General features: G+C 39.3%; 1 protein-coding gene and 1 pseudogene across 1 annotated transcript in view; one reads left to right on the top strand and one right to left on the bottom strand.

Moving 5' to 3' along the window:
• The window catches only part of MOSMO (modulator of smoothened), a 74,659-nt gene that overhangs the window by 36,424 nt on the left and 13,531 nt on the right, over nucleotides 1–24,704 (bottom strand). The window lies entirely within an intron of this gene.
• On the top strand, nucleotides 14,157–14,904 carry LOC120875817 (annotated as a pseudogene).

Raw genomic sequence — 24,704 nt, 5'->3', positions numbered from 1 at the left:
TTTAGTTGCATCTTGCCCCTTAAATATCGTAAATCCCAAAGCCCTTAATTCTTTACAGAATTTTAGCCTCATCTTCTACCTGCTTGGGTGTCTTAACTGTTACTTCAGACACACAATGCATGTAAGAGTTAACTTTCTGATTTCCCGGTTTTCTTCATTCATTCAAATATTTACTGCCCATCACTATATATGCTAGTCACTATCCTAAGAATCGGACATAAAAAGTTGTAAAAGGAGATGAATGTAGACACTCTTAATAATGAAACTGTCACTGCTTCAATCACCATTTTGGAAATCATGAAACTATCCTGTTGCTTGCCTCATTCTGTCCTTTCTAATATATTAAAAATTATTCTTTCTTTGCAATTTTTGTTTGTTCCTTCCATTTATACTACTATCATCCATATCTAGATCTACTATTGAAATTATTCTAATAACTAGTCTCTCTTCTTCTAGTCCCTCCTATTTCATTTATTCACCATATATTTACTAAATGCCTTCTGTGGGCAAGGCACTCTTCTGGGTACTGGGATACAGCAGTAAGGCAAAGAACATCCCTTTTTTCATGAAGAATATATCCTGGTAGAGGGAGAAAGGGGAAAAAAAAAGAATTGTAGAAAGTCACAAATGTCCCTATAATACTGGAAAATTATATGGGGTTAGGGGTTAAAGAAGAAGAGGAAGCAAATCTTAGATTCTCAGAGTGGTTAGGGAAGGCCTCTGTGAAAAGCTGGTATCCAGCTTAGATCCTATCACATTACTGATTGATTTTCTCAAAACACCACTTTCATGTTATCTCTCTGCTAATTGTTCTTTTTGCTTTCATTGTAAATGCAATCATTATCTTCTTAATTTTTACAGGCTATCTACTAATTATAAAACAAAGGAGAAAATTCCCACCTAGCCTTCCAATTTAATTTTGTAAAAATCTACAGATTCTGCTTCAACTCAAAGTTACTGAGTGCTGAATAGGACATGTCTGCCATTGTATTTTTTTCCTTCAAAAAATACCCAACTGAATGCATATTCCCAACAAGTACTATCATGTCCTTTTTACAAATAAAACGGAAAGAAACCTGACTAAGATCATTCAGCCAGTAAGTGACAGGACTGGCCCACAGCTAACAATAAAAGCTGCTATTTATTAACACTTCTGTGCCAAACTATGTGTTAAGGGACTTACTTGTCTTTTTTATTCCTTATCACTGAGAGAGGCATTATTATGATTAGGAAATTGATATGATTAAGTGTTGATTTAATTATTAGGAAACTGAAGCTTAGAGAAGCATAAGTAATCTGCCTAAATCACTAGTGGTCAAAATAGGATTAAAACTGAGACATGTCTGATTTAAAAGTCTATTAGACAACTATGCTTAATCAATTCAATGTCATGTGGAAAACTCCATCCCTGGATCAACATAATGATCTTTTCCCACATCTCCACTTACTCTGCTGAACTCTACTAGGAAAAAATATATAACCAGAAGACTGGGATCATTAAAAAAATTTATGTCCCATAGGCCCAGCTAGGCCCTCATTATGACCTAGAAATCTTCCTGCTTTTCTACCCAGCTCACTCTCTCCTCCCACTCTCTACAATGGCTATCTCAACCTTTTCCACTCTCCTAAAACTTCCAACCTTACCATCCCCTTTTCACTCCTAACAAATGATACCTTCCATTACACTGCAAAGAAAATATAAGCCACTGGAAGTAAACTCCCTCAAATTTTTACCATATCTAGAAATTAACTTCATCTGCTTGATCCTCACTTCCTTTCCTTTTGTCACAAAGGAAAGTGTACCTTGTCTCCTGAAGTCTGTCCCTCTGCTATGCTGTCTACCACTCTGCTTTGTATCATCAGTATCCTTACTCAGACAGGAATTCCTCCTCAGACTTTCCTGGTAGCCCAGTGGTTAAGAATCCTCCTGCCAATGCAGGGGACATGGGTTTGATCCCTGGTTGGGGAAGATTCCACATGCCTGTGTGCCACAACTACTAAAGCCTGCGAGCCTAGAGCCCATTTTCTGCAACAAGAGAAGCCCCCACTCGCCAAAACTAGAAATAAGCCCTCACTCACCACAACTAGAGAAAGCCTGTGTGCAGCAACGAAGACCTAGTGCAGCAAAAAAAAAAATAAGAATTCCTTCTCTTTGAAGCATTTTCAACTCCTCCCTTTCTACTGACTCATTACCATCAAGATAAGCTCAACTCTTCTCTAGCTAAAACTGACCCACCCCAGACCCCACATTCTTTTCTATTTAACTTACCTCCCTCTCCCTTCCACTGGCAAAATTCCATCTCCACGGCTATCTTACTTCACCTACTAGTCATTTCTCAATCCACGATGAATGAGGCTCCTACTCTACCACTTCACTAAAATGTTTCACCAAGGCTATTAAAAATCTCTTTAAAACTAATTTAACTTTACTTTGGTAACACTGCTGACCCTTTCTTTCTTCTTGAAGGCTCTTTCTCCCCAAGATCAAGATCTTTTTCCATAAAATCAAATTTTCTTTTGGTTTTCCTCTTAAATCTAGCACATGGACACATGAAACGACACAGGTGATAAAACTGTGCAGAACTTATTAATACATAAACACAAGTGACTACAAGTAAAAGTAAGGAAATACAGATAAGATCTGTGGAACACATCAATGTCAATAATCTAGTTGTGATATGATACTACAGTTTTGCAAAAATGTAGATATAGAATAGGAATAGACTAGGAATAGAAATGAACTTCTTCAACCTGATAAATATCATACATGTATATTATAAATATAACAGTAGGATATATGTACATATATCAGTGTTAGCATACTTAGTGGAGAAAGACTGAATGAATGTTTCTGCATAAGATCAGGAATAAGACAAGGATATCTATTCTTGCTGCTTCTATTCAGCACTGTTTAGCTAAGGCAACTGGGCAAGGAAAATACATTTGTGGAAACACTATTAGAATAAATGACTGTAAAAAGATTGTAGGATATAATATCAATATATAAAAATTGTGTTCCCATATACTAGTAATGAACAATCTGAAAATTAAGAAGGCAATGATTGCATTTACAGTAACAGCAAAAAGAACAAAACACTAAGGAACAAACTTAACAAAACAAATGGTTAACTTCTGATTTCTAGACCAGTATGTAAGGAACTTAGATGTTGTCACTCTTGCCCACAGAACAAGAGTGACAAACTCAGTGTCAACAACTTTTCTTAGATCCCTCAGAGAACTGGGGATGCAGGATGATGACAACTGTTGAAGCCCAAGTGCCTAGAGTTCATGCTCCACAGCAAGAAGACCACCCCAACAAGAAGCCTGGCACTGCAACGAGAGAAAAGCTAGAGCAGCAATGAAGACCCAGCACAGCTAAAAGTAAATAAAAAACCCTGAAACAGACATGAAGACTGTCTCTGATGGGCTCATCAATACAGTAGACACAGCTGAAGAAAGAATCAGCAAGCTGGAAATGTCTACAGAAAATGCTTGAACTGCAAGGAGAAAAGAGAATGAAAAAGATAGAATATCTAAGAGCTGTGAGACAATGACAAAAGATATAACATAGAATAGTGAGAACACAGAAGGCAAATAAAGAGAAAAAGGAACAAAAAAAACATCTGAAGTAATGACCAAGAATTTCCCCAAATTAGTGACAAGTGGCAACCATAGATATAGGAAACTCAGAAAATCAAGCAGGGTAAGTATCACAAAACATACAAGAGTCTTCCTTGGTGGTCCAGTGGTTAAGAATCCGCTTTCCAAGGCAGGGGATGCAGGTTCGATCCCTGGTCAGAGAACTAAGATCCACATGCCATGTGGCAACTAAGCCCCCACACCACAATGGCTGAAGCCTAGGAACTCTATAGCCTGTGCTCTGCAACTAGCGAAGTCCCGGCAGGACCCAGCACAGACAAAAGGGAAAAAAAAAAAAAAAAAAGAGAAAGAAAACAGTTTGTGTAAAGTAATAACAGAAACAATGTATTCAGTGAAGTGAATGACAGTGATGTTGCAAGGAGGAACTGGGAATTTAATACTCTATAATAAGGGCAGAAGGAGAAGGGGATGACAGAGGATGAGATGGCTGGATGGCATCACCAACTCGATGGACGTGAGTTTGAGTGAACTCCGGGAGATGGTGATGGACAGGGAGGCCTGGCGTGCTGTGATTCATGGGGTCACAAAGAGTTGGACATGACTGAGCGACTGAACTTAACTGAACTGGATTAGCTACTAACTTGAGGTCAGCCACTAAAAAATTTTTTTAACTATAACTCTTTTACACTGAACACTACAAAATGTTGCTGAAATTATCAAAGTTTTAAATAGATAGTAAGATATCCAGAGATCAAATTGCCAACATCTGCTGGATCATCGAAAAATCAAGAGAGTTCCAGGAAAACATCTATTTCTGCTTTACTGACTATGCCAAAGCCTTTGACTGTGTGGATCACAATCAACTGTGGAAAATTCTCAAAGAGATGGGAATACCAGACCACCTGACATGCCTCTTGAGAAACCTTTATGCAGGTCAGGAAGCACCAGTTAGAACTGGACATGGAACAACAGACTGGTTCCAAATAGGAAAAGGAGTACGTCAAGGCCGTATATTGTCACCCTGCTTATTTAACTTCTATGCAGAGTACATCATGAGAAACGCTGGACTGGAAGAAACACAAGCTGGAATCAAGATTGCCAGGAGAAATATCAATAACCTCAGATATGCAGATGACACCACCCTTATGGCAGAAAGTGAAGAGGAACTATAAAGCTTATCTCTTGATGAAAGTGAAAGAGGAGAGCGAAAAAGTTGGCTTCAAGCTCAACATTCAGAAAACGAAGATCATGGCATCTGGTCCCATCATTTCATGGGAAATAGATGGGGAAACAGTGGAAACAGTGTCAGACTTTATTTTTTTGGGCTCCAAAATCACTGCAGATGGTGACTGCAGCCATGAAATTAAAAGACGCTTACTCCTTGGAAGAAAAGTTATGACCAACCTAGATAGCATATTCAAAAGCAGAGACATTACTTTGCCAACAAAGGTCCGTCTAGTCAAGGCTATGGTTTTTCCTGTGGTCATGTATGGATGTGAGAGTTGGACTGTGAAGAAAGCTGAGCACCGAATAATTGATGCTTTTGAACTGTGGTGCTGGAGAAGACTCTGGAGAGTCCCTTGGACTGCAAGGAGATCCAACAAGTTCATTCTGAAGGAGATCAGCTTTGGGATTTCTTTGGAAGGAATGATGCTGAAGCTGAAACTCCAGTACTTTTGGCCACCTCATGAGAAGAGTTGACTCATTGGAAAAGACTTTGATGCTGGGAGGGATTGGGGGCAGGAGGAGAAGGGGACGACAGAGGATGAGATGGCTGGATGGCATCACTGACTCGATGGACGCGAGTCTGAGTGAACTCCAGGAGTTGGTGATGGACAGGGAGGCCTGGCGTGCTGTGATTCATGGGGTCGCAGAGAGTCGGACATGACTGAGTGACTGAACTGAACTGAAGATATCCCATACCCATGGATTGGAAGATAATAGTTCCCCAATTGATTTATAGATTCAATGTGATCTTTATCATAATCCCCGATGGGTTTTTTGTTTTCTGTTGTAACAATCAACAAGATGACCCCAAAATTTATATGGAAATATAAGCGACTGAACTGAACTGAACTGAACTGAAGATATCCCATACCCATGGATTGGAAGATAACAGTTCCCCAATTGATTTATAGATTCAATGTGATCTTTATCATAATCCCCGATGGGTTTTTTGTTTTCTGTTGTAACAATCAACAAGATGACCCCAAAATTTATATGGAAATATAAGGGTCTTACAAATGGTCACAAACATCTTGAAAAAGAACAAAGTTCAAAGATACACTTCTTGACTTCAAAATTTACTATAAAACTACAGTAATCAAGACTGTAACAATGGCACAAGGACAGACAGAGATCAATGGAGTAGAACTGAGAGTCCCAAAATAAACACTCACATTTATGGCCAATTGATTTTTAACAACAGTGCCAAGACTATTCAGTGAAGAAAGAATAGTCTTTTCAACAAGTGGTGATGGGACATATGTGAAAAAATAAATGCAGACTTTTGCTCACACCATTTACAAAAATTAACTCAAAATTGAAAAGAAATCTGAATGTAATAGTTAAATCTCTGAGATGAAAACTTAGGAAAAGACCTTCCTGACAGTAGATTCTTAGATATGACATCAAAAGCACAAGCAATAAAACAAACAGTAGATAGAATGGACTTCAAAGTTAAAAACATCTGTGCATCAAAGGATTCCATGAAGGAAGTAAAAAGATAACCCACAGGACAGAGGAAAATATTTTCAAGTCTTATGTCTAATAATTATCTTTTATAACTCAATAATAAAAAGACAATTCAACATAAAAATGGGCAGAGGATCAGACATTTTTTCAAAGACAGAATAGAAATGGCCAGAAGTGTATGAAAAGTGCTTACCATTATTAGTCATCAGGGAAATGGAAATCAAAAGCACAATGAGAAACTACTTCATATCCACTAGGATGGCTATAATCAAAAACACAAGTAACAAGTATTGGTGAAATGTAGAGAAATTAGAATCCTCATACACTGTTGGTAGAAATGTACATTGGTGCAACCACTTTGGAAAACAGCTTGTCAGTTCCACATAAAGTTAAAGATATGATCAAGCAATTTCACTCCTAGGAAAGCAAGAGAACTAAAAACATATGTCCACATAAAAATGTGTATGTTAGTGTTCATAGCAGTATCATTCATAATAGCCACAAAAAGTAGAAACAACCCAAATGCTCATAAATTGATGAATTACTGAACAAAATGAAGTTTATCTATACAATGGAACATTATTTGGCCATAAAAAGAAATGAAATACTGATACATGTTATGACACTGGATAAACCTTCAAAACATACTAACGGAAAGAAGCTAGTCACAAAAGGGTTATATGATTCCATTTACATAAAACCTGCAGAATAGGTTAAGGCTGGAATATTTGAGGGGGTGGTGATAGATGAAGGGCATAGGGTTTCTTCCTGAGGGGACAAAAATGTTCTAAAGCTGACTGGTGATGGTTGTACAACACTGAATTTACTAAAAATTGTACACTTTAAAGGGATGCACTATGTAGCATGTAAAATATCTCAATAAATCTGTTTTTTTTTTTTTTTAAAGAAAGAGATGGAAAAAATAAGCTCTTCATGATCTAGCCCTATTTCCCCAGCATCCTTTGACACTACTCTTCCCTTCCAACTACAGTAATCAGGCACACTGAGCTTTCAGGTTCCCCACATACAACTTTAAAGCAAACAAAACGAACTTTTGAGGCTTTAAACTTGCTTTTCCTCCTATCTGGAACACTCGTACATCCTTCCCTTCTCTGGTCAACTTATTCTTTAGATCAACTTATTCTTTGGATGTCACTCTTCTGTGTTGCTAGCCATTTCTAACATTTCAAGCCTGAGTTAGAGGCATTCCAGTGTGCTCCCACAGCAATATGCCTTTACTACTATTTTAGCACTCTTCTTACTGAATTCCAATTAACTGTTTGTTTGTAGCTTTCACTAAAACTGAGTCTTTATTGCATCTTATCCTAGAGTAGGTAAAAAATACTTTGTAAAGAATGGAATAAACTAAGTCAGAATCACTTCTGTGACCATTTGTCAGCTCAATAGAATACTTACAAAAAAAAAAGTTCTGAACTGGAAATATTTAATTGTAAAGAGAAAGGCACTGGTGCATAATTTGCCTAGAAATATGCATGAAATATTTATGTTATGACACTTGAAGCAAGTTTTCAAATGGAAAAACAGTGACCTGCCGTAGCTGGTTTAGCTTTATACAGACATACATGTTTAACCTGTTTGGAAAAATAAAGTTTTGATTTTCACATACAACTGCATTTAAATCTTTTCCTGCAGAGATGCATGAGAGGTTCTGAACCCCAGTGAATAATCAATCTATAGGTAAGTCTGCAAAATAAAAGACCCAAGAGAATACTGAGGCTCAGAGCAGTCTTACCAATTCTGAATCTGGGTGAAGTTTGAGCAGATATTATGAATTACGTATGGAGTCCAAAGCAACATGGTGACACACTTTGAATAGATTTCTTCTAATATAAGAATGGATATTAGAAACAATTTTGCTAGGAAACATCCCAACCCTGGGGGGCTGGGCAGAGAAACATGGGTTTATGGGGAAGGAATCTGAGAAAATGGTTTTTATAGCCAAACATTAATTTTTGTGTGAAGCTGTTTAACAATCCAATGATTTCAAAATTTCTATGAGAGGTCCAAGTAACTGATGAAAAGCCCTTAAGAACACAACAGCATTTTCTGTCCAGAAGATTTTAGTGTCTAAAGTTCAAATCAACTGATTACCAAACTACATTTTGGTGGCACACTGAAAGGAGAGGTAAAAGCTTTAAAACTGGAAAGGAGATTGAAGAAAGGAGAATTTTCCCGAATTGTAAGATCTATGATAATCTATATGACATTAAACTATGTTAGATATTTTTCCCCTAGATAGACAAGGGGCTTCCCTGGTGGATCAGACAGTGAAGAATCTGCCTGCGATACAGGAGACCTGAGTTTGATCCCTGGGATGGGAAAATCCCCTGGAGGAGGAAATGGCAACCCATTCTTGTATTCTTGCCAGGAGAGGAACCTGGCGTGCTACAGTCTCCAGGGTTGCAAAGAGTCAGACATGACTGAGCAGCTAAGTATGGACAGGAAAGACCAGAAGACTTTCAATGTCAACTTAATTAAGAAAGAACAGGCAACCCTGTTTCATGTTATGAATCATACACATATCTAACAGCCTTGAGAAAAAAATTCTTTTGAACTTGGAAGTATTCAAAATGGTAGGAATTTACACTAAATAATCTGTACTTTGTAACTTTTAAAAACATGAAAGTGAAGTGAAGTGAATTCACTCAGTCATGTCCAACTCTTTGTGACCCCATAGACTGTAGCCTACCAGGCTCCTTTGTCCATGGGATTTTCCAGGCTATGGTACTGGAGTGGATTGCCATTTCCTTCTCCAGGGGATCTTCCCAACCCAGGGCTCAAACCCAGGTCTCCCACATTGTAGACAGATGCTTTACCATCTGAGCCACCAGGGAAGTCCTAACATGAGCATCACAGAAAGTGTAAAGGAAGTAATACTCTGATCATACGTACTAATTCACGTATATAGTAGTGATGCAATGGTAAATGGAATGTAAATGTAGAACACGAAATATAATTTATCATCTTTGGGAAAATAAAGTTTTAGAAAAGACTGAGAAGAGTATATATATGGTGCAATAGCTCAGTCATGTTGCTCTTTGTGGTCCTATGGACTGTAGCCTGCCAGGCTCCTCTGCCCATGGAATTTTCCAGGCAAGAAAACTGGCGTGGGTACCATTTCCTAGGGAATATTCCTGACCCAGGGATTGAATCTGAGCTTCTTGCATCTCTTGAATTGGCAGGCAGATTCTTTATCACTAACACCAGCTGGGAAGCCTCAAGAAGATTATATACAACAATTCCTATAAGAAAGAGGTTCAGTATAGTAAAAGGTAATTCAGGACTTCCCTGGTGGTCCACTGGTTAATAATCTACCTGCCAATGCAGGGGACATGAGTTTGATTCCTGCTCTAGGAAGATTCCACATGGTGTGGGGCAACTAAGCTCTACTGACATAACCACAGGGCCCATGAGCCCTAGAGTCGGTGCTCTGCTCTGCAACAAGAGAAACCGCCACAATGAGAAGCCCACACCTTACACCAAGAGAGCAGCTGCTGCTTGCTGCAACTAGAGAAAGCCTGCACACAGCAACAAAGACCCAGTGCAGCCAAAAATAAAAATAACTTAAAAAAATTTTTATTAAAGAGTAATTTGAAAAAGGAAATAGAGTCATGGGTATAGAAAAACTAGTGGTTACCAAAGGGAAGAGGGAAAAATTAGGAGTATGGGATTAAAAACTATATGCTGCTGCTGCTAAGTCACTTCAGTTGTGTCCGATTTTGTGCGACCCCATAGACGGCAGAAACTATATGCAGCTATATAAAATAGATAAGCAACAAGGATATACTGTTTAGCACAAGGAATTTTAGCCATTATATTGTAGTAAGTTTTAACAGAGCATATCTATAAAACATTGAATCAATATGCATACACCTGAAAGTAATACTGTTAATCAACTATGCATCAACTTAATGTTATTTTTAGAAATGTTTAAAACACCCTTCTGGGGGTTCCCTGGTGGCTCAGTGGTGAAGGGTCCACCTGCCAATGCAGCAGACATGGCTGGTCTGGGAGGATTCTACGTGCTGTGGAACAAATGAATCCATGTGCCACAAATACTGAGACTATGCTCTGGAGCCCAGGTGCTGCAACTACTGAAGCCCACAATCCCTAGAGCACTTGTTCTGTAGTGGGAAGCCTGAGCACCGCAGCTGAGGGCAGGCCCCCACTCACTAAAGCTGGAGAAGGGCCCAGGCAGCAGTGAAGACCCAAGACAGACAAAAAAGAATGAATAAATAAAATTAATAACAAAAAGAATGTCTTTTGATGAAGCAGGAAAAATGACCAATTTATTTTAAAAACAAACAAAAACCACCATCTGATATTTACAAAGTATTAATTATGCACTTCTGATGTCAGCATCTGCTCTCAATTTTTTTGGCCAAGATGTGTGGCATGACGGATCTTAGTTCCCTGACCAAGGATCAAAGCTGTGGCCCCCTGCATTTGAAGAACAGAGTCTTAACCACTGAACTGCCAGGAAAGCCCCGGATTCTCTCTCTTTAAAGACCAGGGTCCAGGGGACTTCCTTGGTGGTCCAGTGGTTAAGAATCCGCCTTCTTATGCAGGTGACACAGCTTCCATCCCTGGTCAGGGGACTAAGACCCCACATGCTGTGGGGCAGCTAAGCCCACACCACAACTAGAGAGCCTGCATGCCACAACAAAAGATCCTACAATCTGCAACTAAGACCTAATGTAGCCAAATAAATAAGATTGAAAAAAAAAAAAAAAAAAAGACCGGGGTTCAGCAGCTTATCTATGACACTGATGTGAAAGTGAAAGTGTTAGCTGTTCAGTCATGTCCGACTCTTTGCCAACCCATGGACTGCAGCCCATCAGAGTCCTCTGCCATGAGATTCTTCAGGCAAGAATACTGGCGTGGGTTGCCATTCCCTTCTCCAGGGGATTTTCCTGACCCAGGGATCGAACTCAGGTCACCTGCATTGCAGGCAGATTCTTTACCATCTGACTGAGCCACCAGGGATGCCCATGACACTGATGAAATGATTATAATAATAATGAAAAAAATCATAACTTCTACTACATAAAGCAATTGAGTAATCACAATAAAGAAAAACTACATTTGTATGTATGGGTATATATGTATGTGCATGTATGTGTTTGGTGTAATGATTATATTCTGAAACAGATAAGGGAAAACTCCAGTAGTTTAACTGATAATAATTTTTATTGATAGTCAACTATATACTTACATTTTCTGCATAAAATGTATATTTCTTAAGATGAATGGGCACAACTTAGGAAAAGAACTGAAAGAAATTTAATGACATAAAATATGACAGGCTTTAAAAATTGCAACTGCATCCAGATATACTTCCAGAAAGTTATGGTTAGCTAGCCATACTAAAACTGCTGGAAGCTGTTCTCAGTTGTTTCAGTCAGACAAGGATCTCCAAACATATACAGAAATTTTCATATTGAGACAAAGGAACTGAAAGCAAGCACTTGAGGCAGGAAACAAACTAGAAATTCAATCTTCTTGCCACTGCACAAGTATAGTAGACATTTGGCAGCTTTCTCACTTCCCAAACAGAATCTCAAGTGTTTGGGTTCAGAAAAACATGATTTTGTCCTAACCTCTACTTTAAAACCTTAACTTTAGAATAAAGGGTGCTCAAAATAAATTTTGCTTCCCTATCACTCATAAATCTAGAGGGGGGGGAGGATAAATAATAATAGCTGCCGCTCTATTCTGGGCACTTATTTAGTGCCAGGTATAGTATTATTAAGTGTTTTACATATACTTATTTAATTCTCAGAATAATACAAATGAGGAACTGAATAACAGGTTAAATGACTAGGTACCAGGTAGAAAAAGGTCTGATTCGATACTTTGCTAACAGTTTACTATTTAGGCATGTTTTGGTAGAATAGTGTTTTTTTTTTTTTTAGTATATTTGTCCAGAGAGTTAACCCTTAGAAACATCAACAAAGAGGTCTCATAAACTGATTCCACAGACAAAGGCATATTCTTCACAAACTCTGCACAGGAAATACTAAAATAATTTTCTTCAGGTGTTTAGAAACTCAGTTAATCTAATAAAAGACAATAACATTATTTTACTGTCTTAATTCTGATAAAACATAATTTTTAAAAATTAATCTGATTGCTAATCTTATTTCTTTTTAACATTATACTGAAATTTGGGCCTAGGTTTTCTGGACAATTTCTCTGATATGTGCTGTGCTTAGTTTCTCAGTCATGTCCAACTCTTTGTGGCCTCATGGACTGTAGCCCGCCAGGCTCCTCTGTCCATGGGGATTCTCCAGGCAACAATACTGGAGTGGGTTGCCATGTCCTCCTCCAGGGGATCTTCCCAATCCAGGGATCGAACCCAGATCTCTTGCACTGTAGGGAGATTCTTTACTCTGTGAGCAACCAGGGAAGCCCAAGAATACTGGAGTGGGTATCCCTTCTCCAGGGGATCTACCCAACCTAGGAATGGAACTGGGGTCTCCTGCATTACAGGCGGTTGCTTTACCAGCTGAGTTACTATATTAAATTACATTTTAAAATCATGCACTTTAAAGATAGTGAAAATAATGAAGTAATACCATTTGCAACAGAGATGGACCTAGAGATTGTTGCTGCTGCTGCTGCTAAGTCGCTTCAGTCGTGTCCGACTCTGTGTGACCCCAGAGACGGCAGCCCACCAGGATCCCTCGTCCCTGGGATTCTCCAGGCAAGAACACTGGAGTGGGTTGCCATTTCCTTTTCCAGTGCATGAAAGTGAAAAGTGAAAGGGAAGTCGCTCAGTCGTGTTTGACTTTTCGCGACCCCATGGACTGCAGCCCACCAGGCTCCTCCATCCATGGGATTCTCCAGGCAAGAGTACTGGAGTGGGGTGCTATCGCCTTTTATATTGCATGAAGTCAGACAGAGAAGGAGAAATATCATATGGTATCCCTTGTATGTGGAATCTAAAAAGAAATGATAGAAATGAACTTATTTACAAACTAGAAACAGACTCCCAGACTTTGAGAATGAACTTATGGTTGCCAGGTGGTAAGAATGGGAGGAAGAGATAGTCAGTTTGGGATGACATGCACACACTGCTATATCTGAGATGGATAACCAACAAGGACCTACTGTATAGCACAGAGAACTTTGCTCAATGTTACGCAGCAGCCTGGATGGGAAGGTGGTTTGGAGGAGAACGGATACTTGTGTTGGGTATGGATGAGTCCCTCTGCTGTTTACCTGAAACTATCACAGTATTGCTAATCGGCTATATTCCAATATAAAATTAATTTTTTTTTTTTTAAAGACTGGGCCAACTGGAATAATCCAGAACTTTTTAAAAAAATTAAAGATAGTAATTCAGGAATGATTAAAAAATAGAATGAATTCCATTTTGATTGTGCTAATTCAAGAAGAGGTTCTTTAAATGCTGTAGTTTAAAAGCAAGTTTGGAGATTTACAACACAAAGTACTTTAAGCAAGATCCAACTAAATTCTTGTACAGTTTACCTTCCCATCATTTTTATCCAGCAAAATCTCAAATAGCAGCTTATGTACTCAAATTATTTACATATTTTCTTCCTTAATCAGTCCCTTTTCAAAGGACAGAAAGTTCATTTAACAACTAGTTATTATGTCTTGTTCCACTGCTACTTTTACTTGCCTTCTTTAATGAATCAATCATTTCAAAACCAAAGTTTATAAACTGATATTTGTTTCTATCTCTCATGGAAAAAATGCAGGTCCAACAATTGCATTCTCTATCACTTTCCCCACTACATGTCTCACCAAATCCCCATAAGATATTTCAAGTTACAAACAGATAGATGTCTTTATGAATGAAGCTTTCACCTCTTTCCCAGCTGGAACCATGGAGGGTGCAGAAGAGAAGAAAAAGAAGGTTCCTGCTGTGCCAGGAACCCTTGAGAAAAAGTGAAAGAATTTCGCAGAGCTTAAGATCAAGTGCCTGAGAAAGAAGTTTGCCCAAAAGATGCTTCGAAAGGCAAGGAGGAAGCTTATCTATGAAAAAGCTAAGCATTACCACAAGGAATATAGGCAGATGTACAGAACTGAAATTCAAAAGGCTAGGATGGCACGAAAAGCCGGCAACTTCTATGTACCCGCAGAACCCAAATTGGCATTTGTCATCAGGATCAGGGGTACGGTGTGAGCCCAAAGTTTTGAAAGGTACTGCAGCTCCTTCGCCTCCGGCAGATCTTCAATGGCACCTTTGTGAAGCTCAACAAAGCATCAATTAACATGCTGAGAATTGTGGAGCCATACATTGCATGGGGGTAGAAATCTGTAAATGAACTGATCTACAAGCGTGGTTATGGCAAAATGAACAAAAAGTGAATTGCCCTGACACACAATGCACTGATTGCTCGGTCTCTTGGGAAATATGGAATCATCTGCATGCAGGATCTGACTCATGAGATCTATACCGTTGGAAAATGTTTCAAAGAAGCAAACAACTTCCTGTGGCCCTTTAAATTGTCTTCTCCACCAGGTGGAATGAAGAAAATGACCACCCATTTTGTAGAAGGTGGAGATGCTGGCAACACAGAAGACCAGATCAACAGGCTTATTAGAAGGATGAACTAAAGTATCTACCAGGATTACTTTTGCAATCTGGTCAGTTAATAAACAATTGAAACAAACTGAAAAAAAAAAAAAAAAGACTGAAGCTCTCTCATTTACAACTTTCAGGCTCAGTTATCAATACAGACTATGCCTGTAAGTAATCATTACTTTGACACTAGCTATAATTCAGCAGGAAACTAATTATTGACAAAGTAGGAGGAATGAGAATCAAGAGAAGATCTTTCAGGCCACCTTGGAATTCATAATGAAAAGAGTGGGAAGTGTCACACACCCTTTAATTTAGGAAGGCAGATTTCAAAAAGGTAGGCATGACGACATGGAATGAAATTCTTGAAGGAAAGGAGATACAAGAGGTCAGGAAGCTCTTGAAAATGAGGTTCTGACTAATATTACAGATGATAAAGAAAAAATAATAAAAGATAAAGGGAAGGGAGGAACAATAAACGAAAGGAAAGAACTAAAGAAACCAGGGACTCATCTAATAGCACACTATAACAATTTTAAAAAGTAGTGTGGTATAATGAACAGGTTATGAGTTTTTAAATTCAGCTCTACCACCTAATTAAATGATGCCAAACAAATCATTCCCTTCTTCAACTATACTTCTTCATCAGCAAAATGGGAATAACATTTCTTGTGAAGAGCTACTATAGGGGGTTCGCTACCTACCAAAATCAACATTTCCTTACTGGTCTCTTTGTCCTTAGGTATGGTCCACTAAGAGAACAAAGAGCACTGTATTCAAAAGTTACTTTATTATTTTTTCCTTGGTAGTTACATTATCAATCTGAAATACAGTTAGGCTCACTGGTTTCAATTTGTACTCAACAGTACTTTCTTGCTATCATTTTTATTTTTTGTGTGTATATGAAACATATACATGGTTCAAGCAAAGCTTTCTTTTAGCATTTCATTATAGTGGTATTATTCTTTATATAAGGTAAAAAACGGAGAAGGCAACGGCATCCGCTCCAGTACTCTTGCCTGGAAAATTCCATGGATGGAGGAGCCTAGTAGGCTGCAGTCCATGGGGTCTCAAAGTCAGACACGACTGAGAGACTTCACTTTCCCTTTTCACTTTCATGCACTGGAGAAGGAAATAGCAACCCACTCCAGTGTTCTTGCCTGGAGAATCCCAGGGATGGGGGAGCCTGGTGGGCTGCCATCTCTGGGGTCGCACAGAGTTGGACACGACTGAAGCAACTTAGCAGCAGCAGCAGCAAGGTAAAAAAAACGTCCATCTGTACATGGGCTAGATTCTGTATTCTAGTATGGTGACATTTATATCTACAACCAAAAACTACACAGCATTTATGATCAATTTTAAGATAACTGCCTGTGACTATTGAAAAGATCATAGTAAAGAATCTCCAAAAGTCAGTCCCATTAATTTTAGCTGACATGCAGTGCTATGTGCCAAGCACTATTTTATATACATGATGCTTTAACCTTTAAAGAGGCCTCTGAAGTATGTCAGCCAAGACCATGCCACTAGCAAACAGCACAGGGAGAATTTGAATCCAGATTCCAGAGTCTGTGTTATTAGTCACTTAACTAATGTAACGTCTCCTGCATTCTAACCAATCACCCAATGTTCTTACCCTGGGGACTACAGACTTTAAGCCTCTTTTTGTTGTTGTTTTGTTGTTTAGTTGCTAAGTCATGTCCAACTATTTGGCGACCCCATGGACTACAGCCCGCTGGACTCCTCTGTCCATGGGATTTCCCAGGCAAGAATATTGCAGCAGGTTGTCATTTCCTTCTCCAGGAGTTATTCCCAACCCAGGGATGGAACCCACGATTCCTGCATTTGGCAGGTAGATTCTTTACTACGGAGGCACCAGGGAAGCCAAATCTTTTCTAGCTTACCTTAAAAAAAAGAAAAAAAAAAGCGTGACTTAGAAAAATTACAACGTTTCTGAGTATTAATAAAAATTTAAAAGACAATAAATTAATATGGACTAAATCTCTTTTGATTTCTCTCATTCAATTAGCATTTATTACACACCTTTGGGCTTCTTAGTAAAGAATCTGCCTGCAATTCAGGAGACCTAGGTTTGATCCTTGGGTTGGGAAGATCCCCTAGAGGAGGGCATGGCTACCCACTCCAGTATTCTTGCCTGGAGAATTCCATGGACAGAGGAGCCTGACAAGCTATAGTCCATGGGGTCACAAAACAGCTGGACACCACTTAGCGACTAACACCTTCACTTTGGGAGATAAAGTGAGTCAGTTTGCTCTTCTTCCTTCTCCAAATCTCAATGAAATGATCCAAGCAATTTACATTTAGAAAAATTCTATAACAACATGGGAAAATGTCAACAACAGAGCAGAATTGCTAAAGAATTTCTGGAATGCAGACGAGAATAAGTTCACAAAAAAGGAGCAAGTGCTTCTGTAGTTTATAATCATATAGTCAAAAGACAGTCCTGTTCTTCAAGAAGTGGGTGGATTCTCCCTAAAAAAAAAAAAAAAAAAAAAAAAAAAAAAAAACCACCCAAAATCAGAAAATTGGAGCCCTTAACCACATTAGAGGTTTTTGGTTGTATACCTAAGGGGATACAAGAAAAGTCACTGGGAACTGCACCATTTGGGATGGCTGATGACATCTGCAATCCATTTTCAACTGGATGTGAACTGCTTGAATGGTCAAGTTGGGGATTTGCCACAAGTTCCTAAAGAGGGAGGGCAGAAGGCAAAAGGAGGCGATATATACGGGGTAAAGTATTTAAGTATTATGGGAAAAGTATTTAAGTATTTTCATTAACTCTAGGCTAACAAAGAGAGCAAAAGCACTGGCCAACAACTTAACAGAGACAAAAATAAAAAAAGAAACAGCACAGTAGGAAAAACCAAAATGCACCAAACTCCCTGATAACTCTGAAGATATTCACAATAACATTAATTAAAATCTTAAGTGGTGAGGGATAAATTGGGAGATTGGAATTGACATATATACACTGAGTGAGTGAGTGAATTCACTCAGTCGTGTCTGACTCTTTGCGACCCCATGGACCTACCAGGCTCCTCCATCCATGGGATTTTCCAGGCAAGAATACTGGAGTGGGTTGCCATTTCCTTCTCCAATATACACTACTAGAGATAAAATAGATAAATAATAAGGACCTACTATATAGCACAGGGAACTCTACTCAATACTCTGTAATGACCTATATGGGTAAAGAATCTATAAAAAGAGTGGATCTATGTGTATGCATAATTGATTCACTTTGCTGTAGAGCAGAAACATGACACTGAAAATCAATTATACTCCAATTTAAAAAATAAAACTTGAAAGTCAAAAAAATAAAATCTTAAATACAAGGTGGTCCACTGAAAGCAAGCATCTTACTGGCTACTAGTGTGAATCTAAATGGTTAATGGATGATAACTACCTGCTGGATGGTTAGTAGGCAATACTCCTGATAGAAAGCTCTGGGAGTTAGTCCTATACCAGCAACACTTCAACATAAGAGTTTGTTTTCTGATCCTAACCCACTAAATCTTGTGAGAGTGGGAGTCCCAAAGGTGATCTTACATGCCTACATACATCTGTTATTTAAAGAAGATTCATTGCTATGGTTTTTTCAGTGATTCAATTAATGATTTTAAAAATTTAAACTCTCAATATAATTATTTTATCTACAGGATAGGAAAATACAGAGTTTCTCATTTTATGTCTTATAATAAGCAAACGAATAGGACTATAACAAATTATAGGTTACCTGTGATTATCAATCATCCTTTACTTTTAGTTTACTTTTACTTTATACTTGGTTACTGACTTCAACTAAGGAGGTCAAGGTCACGGCTTATACAGTTGGCTGGTTAGGGGAAAATCTATTCTTGGGCCACAAACTATATCTATAGCACACTTAGCAAATGTTACAGTAAAAAGGTTGACAGAAATATGGTTTAGTATATTCTGTCATCATTACTGGAAAATTCCCAATACATGTTACCTTTAATATGCAGAACATAACTTGTATATAAGCATTTAAATAGGCTACCTGAGACTTCCCTCATTGTCCAGTGGTTAAGAATCCACCTGCCAATTCAGGGGACATGGGTTTGATCCCTGGTCTGGAAAGATTCCACATGCTGAGGAGCAGTGAAGCCTGTACACCACAACTACTGAAGCCTGTGTACCCTAGAACCCATGCACTGTAACAAGAGAAGTCACTGCAAGGAGAAGCCTGCACACTGCAACCAAGAGTGGCCTCCGCTAACCGCCACTAGCAAAAGCTTGCATGCAGCAATGAAGACCCAGGGCAGCCAAAAACAAATAAATACATAATAAACAGGCTGCCTGGTGTTTTTTTTCTCTTAGTGCACTAAACTGGAAGGAAGAAGGCAGCAATCCAGGTTAAGTATCAGGAATGTATGGTAAAAATGATATGGGCAACCAGGTCTAACACAGTGATATATCTGAGCTGAAAAACAAAAATCAGATTGCTTTGGTGACTATATGAGGGGTAAACAGACAATTCAACATTTTATTTTATGTATTGCAATGTTATAAGAGATTAATCCATTTAGATCCTTAACAACAACAGCTACCTATCGTAGGTGCTTGCACATAGGTGTGGCAGGTGTTCCAGGTATACTGATTTGTCCAGCCACTTTGCAAGGTAATAGGTATTATCCTCATTTACAGATGAACAGTATAAAAAGGCAAAAAGCTAAGACACTGAAAGATGAACCCCCCAGATTGGCAGGTGTCCAATATGCTACTGGAGAAGAGCAGAGATATAGCTCCAGAAAGAATAAAGATGCTGAGCCAAAGAGGAACGGACGCCCAGCAGTGGATGTGTCTGGTGGTGAAAGTAAAGTCCAATGCTGTCAGAACAATATTGCGTAGAAACCTGCAATGTTAGGTCCATGAATCAAGATAAATCGAAAGTGGTCAAATAGGAAATGGCAAGAGTGAACATTAACATTTTAGTAACGAGGGAACTAAGTGAACAGGAATGTGCTGTGCTGTGCTTAGTCACTCAGTTGTGTCTGACTCTTTGTGACCTCATGGACTGTAGCTGCCAGGCTCCTTTGTCCATGGGGATTCTCCAGGTAAGAATACTGGAGTGGCTTGCCATGTCCTCCTCCAGGGAATCTTCCCAACCCAGGGATCAAACCCAGGTCTTGTGCATTGCAGGCAGATTCTTTACTATCTGAGCCACCAGGGAAGCCCAAGAATACTGGAGTGGGTATCCTCTCCAGAGGATCTTACTGACCAAGGTATCAAACCGAGGTCTCCTGCATTGTAGGTGGATTCTTTTCCAGCTGAGCTACCAGGGAAGCCCCCTTCTTTGCCTTCTACCCAGCTATTCCCATTCCCGGACAAACACCCAGCAGGCATAATGCCCCTAAAAGTCCAGTGCGTCCCGTCCTAACTGGCCCAACCCAATATACTTCCGGAACACCGACTCCACCCCAAACAATGGTTAGGAGGTTCCATCTTCCTCAACCACTTCCAGGTTTTGTGTTTGTAGAAGACAATGCTCTCAGGGAGGAGGGACAGGAATGAGTGAATTTAACTCAGATGAAATGGAGTAGCTCTCACAGTCAAGAAAAGAGTCCAAAATGCAGTATTTGGGGTTCAATCTGAAAAATGACAGAATGATTTCAGTTCATTTCCAAAGCAAATCATTCAACATTACAGTAATCCAAGCCTACGCCCCAACCAGTAATGCTGAAGAAGATGAACCTGAATGGTTCTATGAAGATCCACATAACCTTCTAGAACTAACACCAAAATAAGATGTCCTTTTCATCATAGGGGACTGAAATGCAAAAGTAAGAAGTAAAGAGATACCTAGAATAACAGGCAAGTTTGGCCTTGGAGTATAAAATGAAGCAGGGCAAAGGCTAACAAAGTTTTGCCAAGAGAACGCATTGGTCACAGCAACCCTCTTCCAACAACAAAAGAGATGACTCTACACATGGACATCATCAAATGGTCAATACCAAAATCAGACTGATTATACTGATTGAATATACTGATTATATTCTGTGCAGCCAAAGATGGAAAAGCTCTATACAGTCAGCAAAACAAGACTGGGAGCTTGAAATAAAATAAAAAAAAAAAAAGACTGGGAGCTGACTGTGGCTCAGATCATGAGTTCCTTATTGCAAAATTCAGACTTAAAATTGAAGAAAGTAGGGAAAACCACTAGGCCATTTAGGCATGATCTAAATCAAATCCCTTATGAACACAGAGGAAATGAAAAACAGATTCAAGGGATCAGATCTGAGAAACAGAGTGCCTGAAGAACTATGGTCAGAGGTTCATAACACTGTACAGGAGGCTATGACCAAAACCATTCCCAAGAAAAAGAAATGCAAGAAGGCAAAATGGTTGTTTGAGGATGTCTTACAAATAGCTGAGAAAAGAGAATCGAAAGGCAAAGGAGAAATGGAAAGTTATATGCATCTGAATGCAGAGTTCCAAAGAATAGCAAGGAGAGATAAGAAAACCTTCTTAAGTGAATAATGCAAAGATATCAGTTCAGTTCAGTTCAGTTGCTGAGTCATGTCTGACTCATTGTGACTCCATGGACTGCATCACGACAGGCCTCCCTGTCCATCAGCAACTCCCGGAGTTTACTCAAACTCATGCCCATTGAGTCAGTGATGCCATCCAACCATCTTATACTCTGTCATCCCCGTTTCCTCCTGCCTTCAATCTTTCCCAGCATAAGGGTCTTTTCAAATGAGTCAGCTCTTTGTATCAGGTGGCCAAAGTATTGGAGTTTCAGCTTCATCATCAGTCCTTCCAATGAATATTCAGGACTAATTTCCTTTAGGATGCACTGGTTGGATCTCCTTGCAGTCCAAAGGACTCTCAAGAGTCTTCTGCAACAGCACAGTTCAGTAGCATCAATTCTTTGGCACTCAGTTTTCTTTATAGTCCAACTCTCACATGCATACCTGACTACTGGAAAAATCATAGCTTTGACGAGACGGACCTTTGTCGGCAAAGTAATGTCTGCTTTTTAATATGCTCTCTAGGTTGGTCCTAACTTCTTTTCAAAGGAGTAAGCGTCTTTTAATTTCATGGCTGCAGTCACCATCTGCAGTGATTTTGGAGCCCCCAAAAATAAAGTCTGCCACTGAAAACAATAGAATGGGAACGACTAGAGATCTCTTCAAGAAAATCAGAGATACCAAGGGAACATTTCATGCAAAGATGGGCTCGATAAAGGACAAAAATGGTATGGACCTAATAGAAGTAGAAGACATTAAGAAGAGGTGGCAAGAATATACAGAAGAACTGTACAAAAAAGATCTTCATGACCCAGATAATCATGATGGTTGATCACGCAACTAAAGCCAGACATCCTGGAATGTGAAGTCAAGTGGGCCTTAGGAAGCATCACTACGAACAAAGCTAGTGGAGGTGATGGAATTCCAGTTGAGCTATTTCAAAACCTGAGAGATGATAATGTGTAAGTGCTGTACTCAATATGCCAGCAAATTTGGAAAACTCAGCAGTGGCCACAGGACTGGAAAAGGTCAGTTTTCATTCCAATCCCAAAGAAAGGCAATGCCAAAGAATGCTCAAACTACCGCACAATTGCACCCACCTCATACTCTGCTGCCACTGCTGCTAAGTCACTTCAGTCGTGTCCGACTCTGTGTGACCCCATAGACGGCAGCCCACCAGGGTCCCCCATCCTTGGGATTCTCTAGGCAAGAATACTGGAGTGGGTTGCCATTTCCTTCTCCAATTCATGAAAGTGAAAAGTCAAAGTGAAGTCACTCAGTCATGTGCGACTCTTCGCGACCCCATGGACTGCAGCCTACCAGGCTCCTCCATCCATGGGATTTTCCAGGCAAGAGTACTGGAGTGGGGTGCCATTGTCTTCTCCAATCTAGTGATGCTCAAAATTCTCCAAGCTAGGCTTCAACAGTATGTGAACCATGAACTTTCAGATGTTTAAGCTGGTTTTAGAAAAGGCAGAGGAACCAGAGATCAAATTGCCAACATCTGCTGGATCATCGAAAATGCAAAGAGAGTTCCATAAAAACATCTATTTCTGCTTTATTGATTAAGCCAAAGCCTTTGACTGTGTGGATCACAATAAACTCTGGAAATTTCTGAAAGAGATGGGAATACCAGACCACGTGACCTGCCTCTTGAGAAATCTGTATGCAGGTCAAGAAGAAACAGTTGGAATTGGACATGGAACAACAGACTGGTTCCAAATAGGAAGAGGAGTCCATCAAGGCTGTATATTGTCACCCTGCTTATTTAACTTATATGTAGAGTACATCATGAGAAACACTGGGCTGGAAGAAGCACAAGCTGGAATCAAGACTGCCGGGAGAAATATCAATAACCACAGATATGCAGATGACACTACTTTTATGGCAGAAAGCGAAGAGGAACTAAAGAGTGTCTTGATGAAGGTCAAAGAGGAGAGTGAAAAAGTTAGCTTAAAACTCAACATTCAAAAAACAAATATCATGGCATCCGGTCCCATCACTTCATGACAAACAGATGGGGGAAACAATGCAAACAGTGACAGACTTAATTTTCTTGCTCCAAAATCACTGTGGACAGTGACTGAACCCATGAAATTATAAGACGCTTGTTCCTTGAAAGAAAAGCTATGACAAACTTAAGCAGCATATTAAAGAGCAGAGACATCACTTTGCCCACAAAGGTCCATATAATCAAACCTACGGTTTTTCCAGTAGTCATGTATGGATATGAATTGGACTATAAAGAAGGCTGAACACCGAAGAATTGATGCTTTTGAACTGTGGTGTTGGAGAAGACTTTTGAAGGTCCCTTGGACTTCAATGAGATCTAACCAGTCAATCCTACAGGAAATCAGTCCTGAATATTCATTGGAAGGACTGATGCTGAGCTGAAACTCCAATAATTTGGCCACCTGATGCAAAGAGCTGACTCACTGGAAAAGACTCTAATGCCAGAAAGATTGAGGACAGGAAGAGAAGGAGGCCCCAGACCATGAGATGGTTGGATGGCATCATTGACTCAGTGGACATGAGTTTGAACAAACTTTTGGGGGACAGTTAGGGAAAGGGAAGCCTAGGGTGCTGCAGTCCAAGGGGTCACAAAGAGTCGGACATGACTGAGCAATTGAACAACAACAAACAGATGAGGAAACTAAACTCAGAGGTCAAGCAAGAAGTCCAAAGCCACAAAGCTCAAAAGTGGCAGAGCCAGAATTTGAACTGAATTCTGGCTTCACATCCGTATTCCTTTCACAACATCTTTATTAATAATTTCCCAAGAATTCAATATATGATATCATATACACCCACTTTTATTTTAAATCAAGAGATGGATGGTGAAAGAGGAGCTTGGAACTATTTTTTGGTTTGGAAAAATATGAAGAAAAAGCATTCAAGTAATTTTTCAAGCACAAACAAAACATCTACAGCAAAGCCTAAATTAGAAGCCAAGTATCAACAGAAATACTCAAGTTAAAAACAATTAATTTGTACCATTTGTACCCCAACTGACACACAAAATATTATTTTCCTCCTTATTCCTCCTTATTCATTCATAGAGACCCTCAACAAACAGTAACCATACTAGCCAGGACTAACGGTCCCTCTCATGGGGTTGGATGAGGAACATTGGATCCAGCTTATTCTGTATCACTTTGCTTTACCATGGAGAGATCATTCATCCACTATAAGTTCCTTATCTTCCCCATGTCTACTTCCTACCATCACACACCACACAAATCACACATACATTCATGAACTCATACAAATCTTCCTCATCTCCACTGAGTTAATTCTATCTCTGGATATTCTATCTC

Source organism: Oryx dammah, unplaced genomic scaffold (genome assembly GCF_014754425.2).
Source record: "Oryx dammah isolate SB20612 unplaced genomic scaffold, SCBI_Odam_1.1 HiC_scaffold_2, whole genome shotgun sequence".
In the NCBI taxonomy this organism is placed as follows: domain Eukaryota; kingdom Metazoa; phylum Chordata; class Mammalia; order Artiodactyla; family Bovidae; genus Oryx; species Oryx dammah.
Note: the sequence above shows the minus strand (reverse complement) of the source record. Positions and strands in the feature narration are given on the sequence as shown.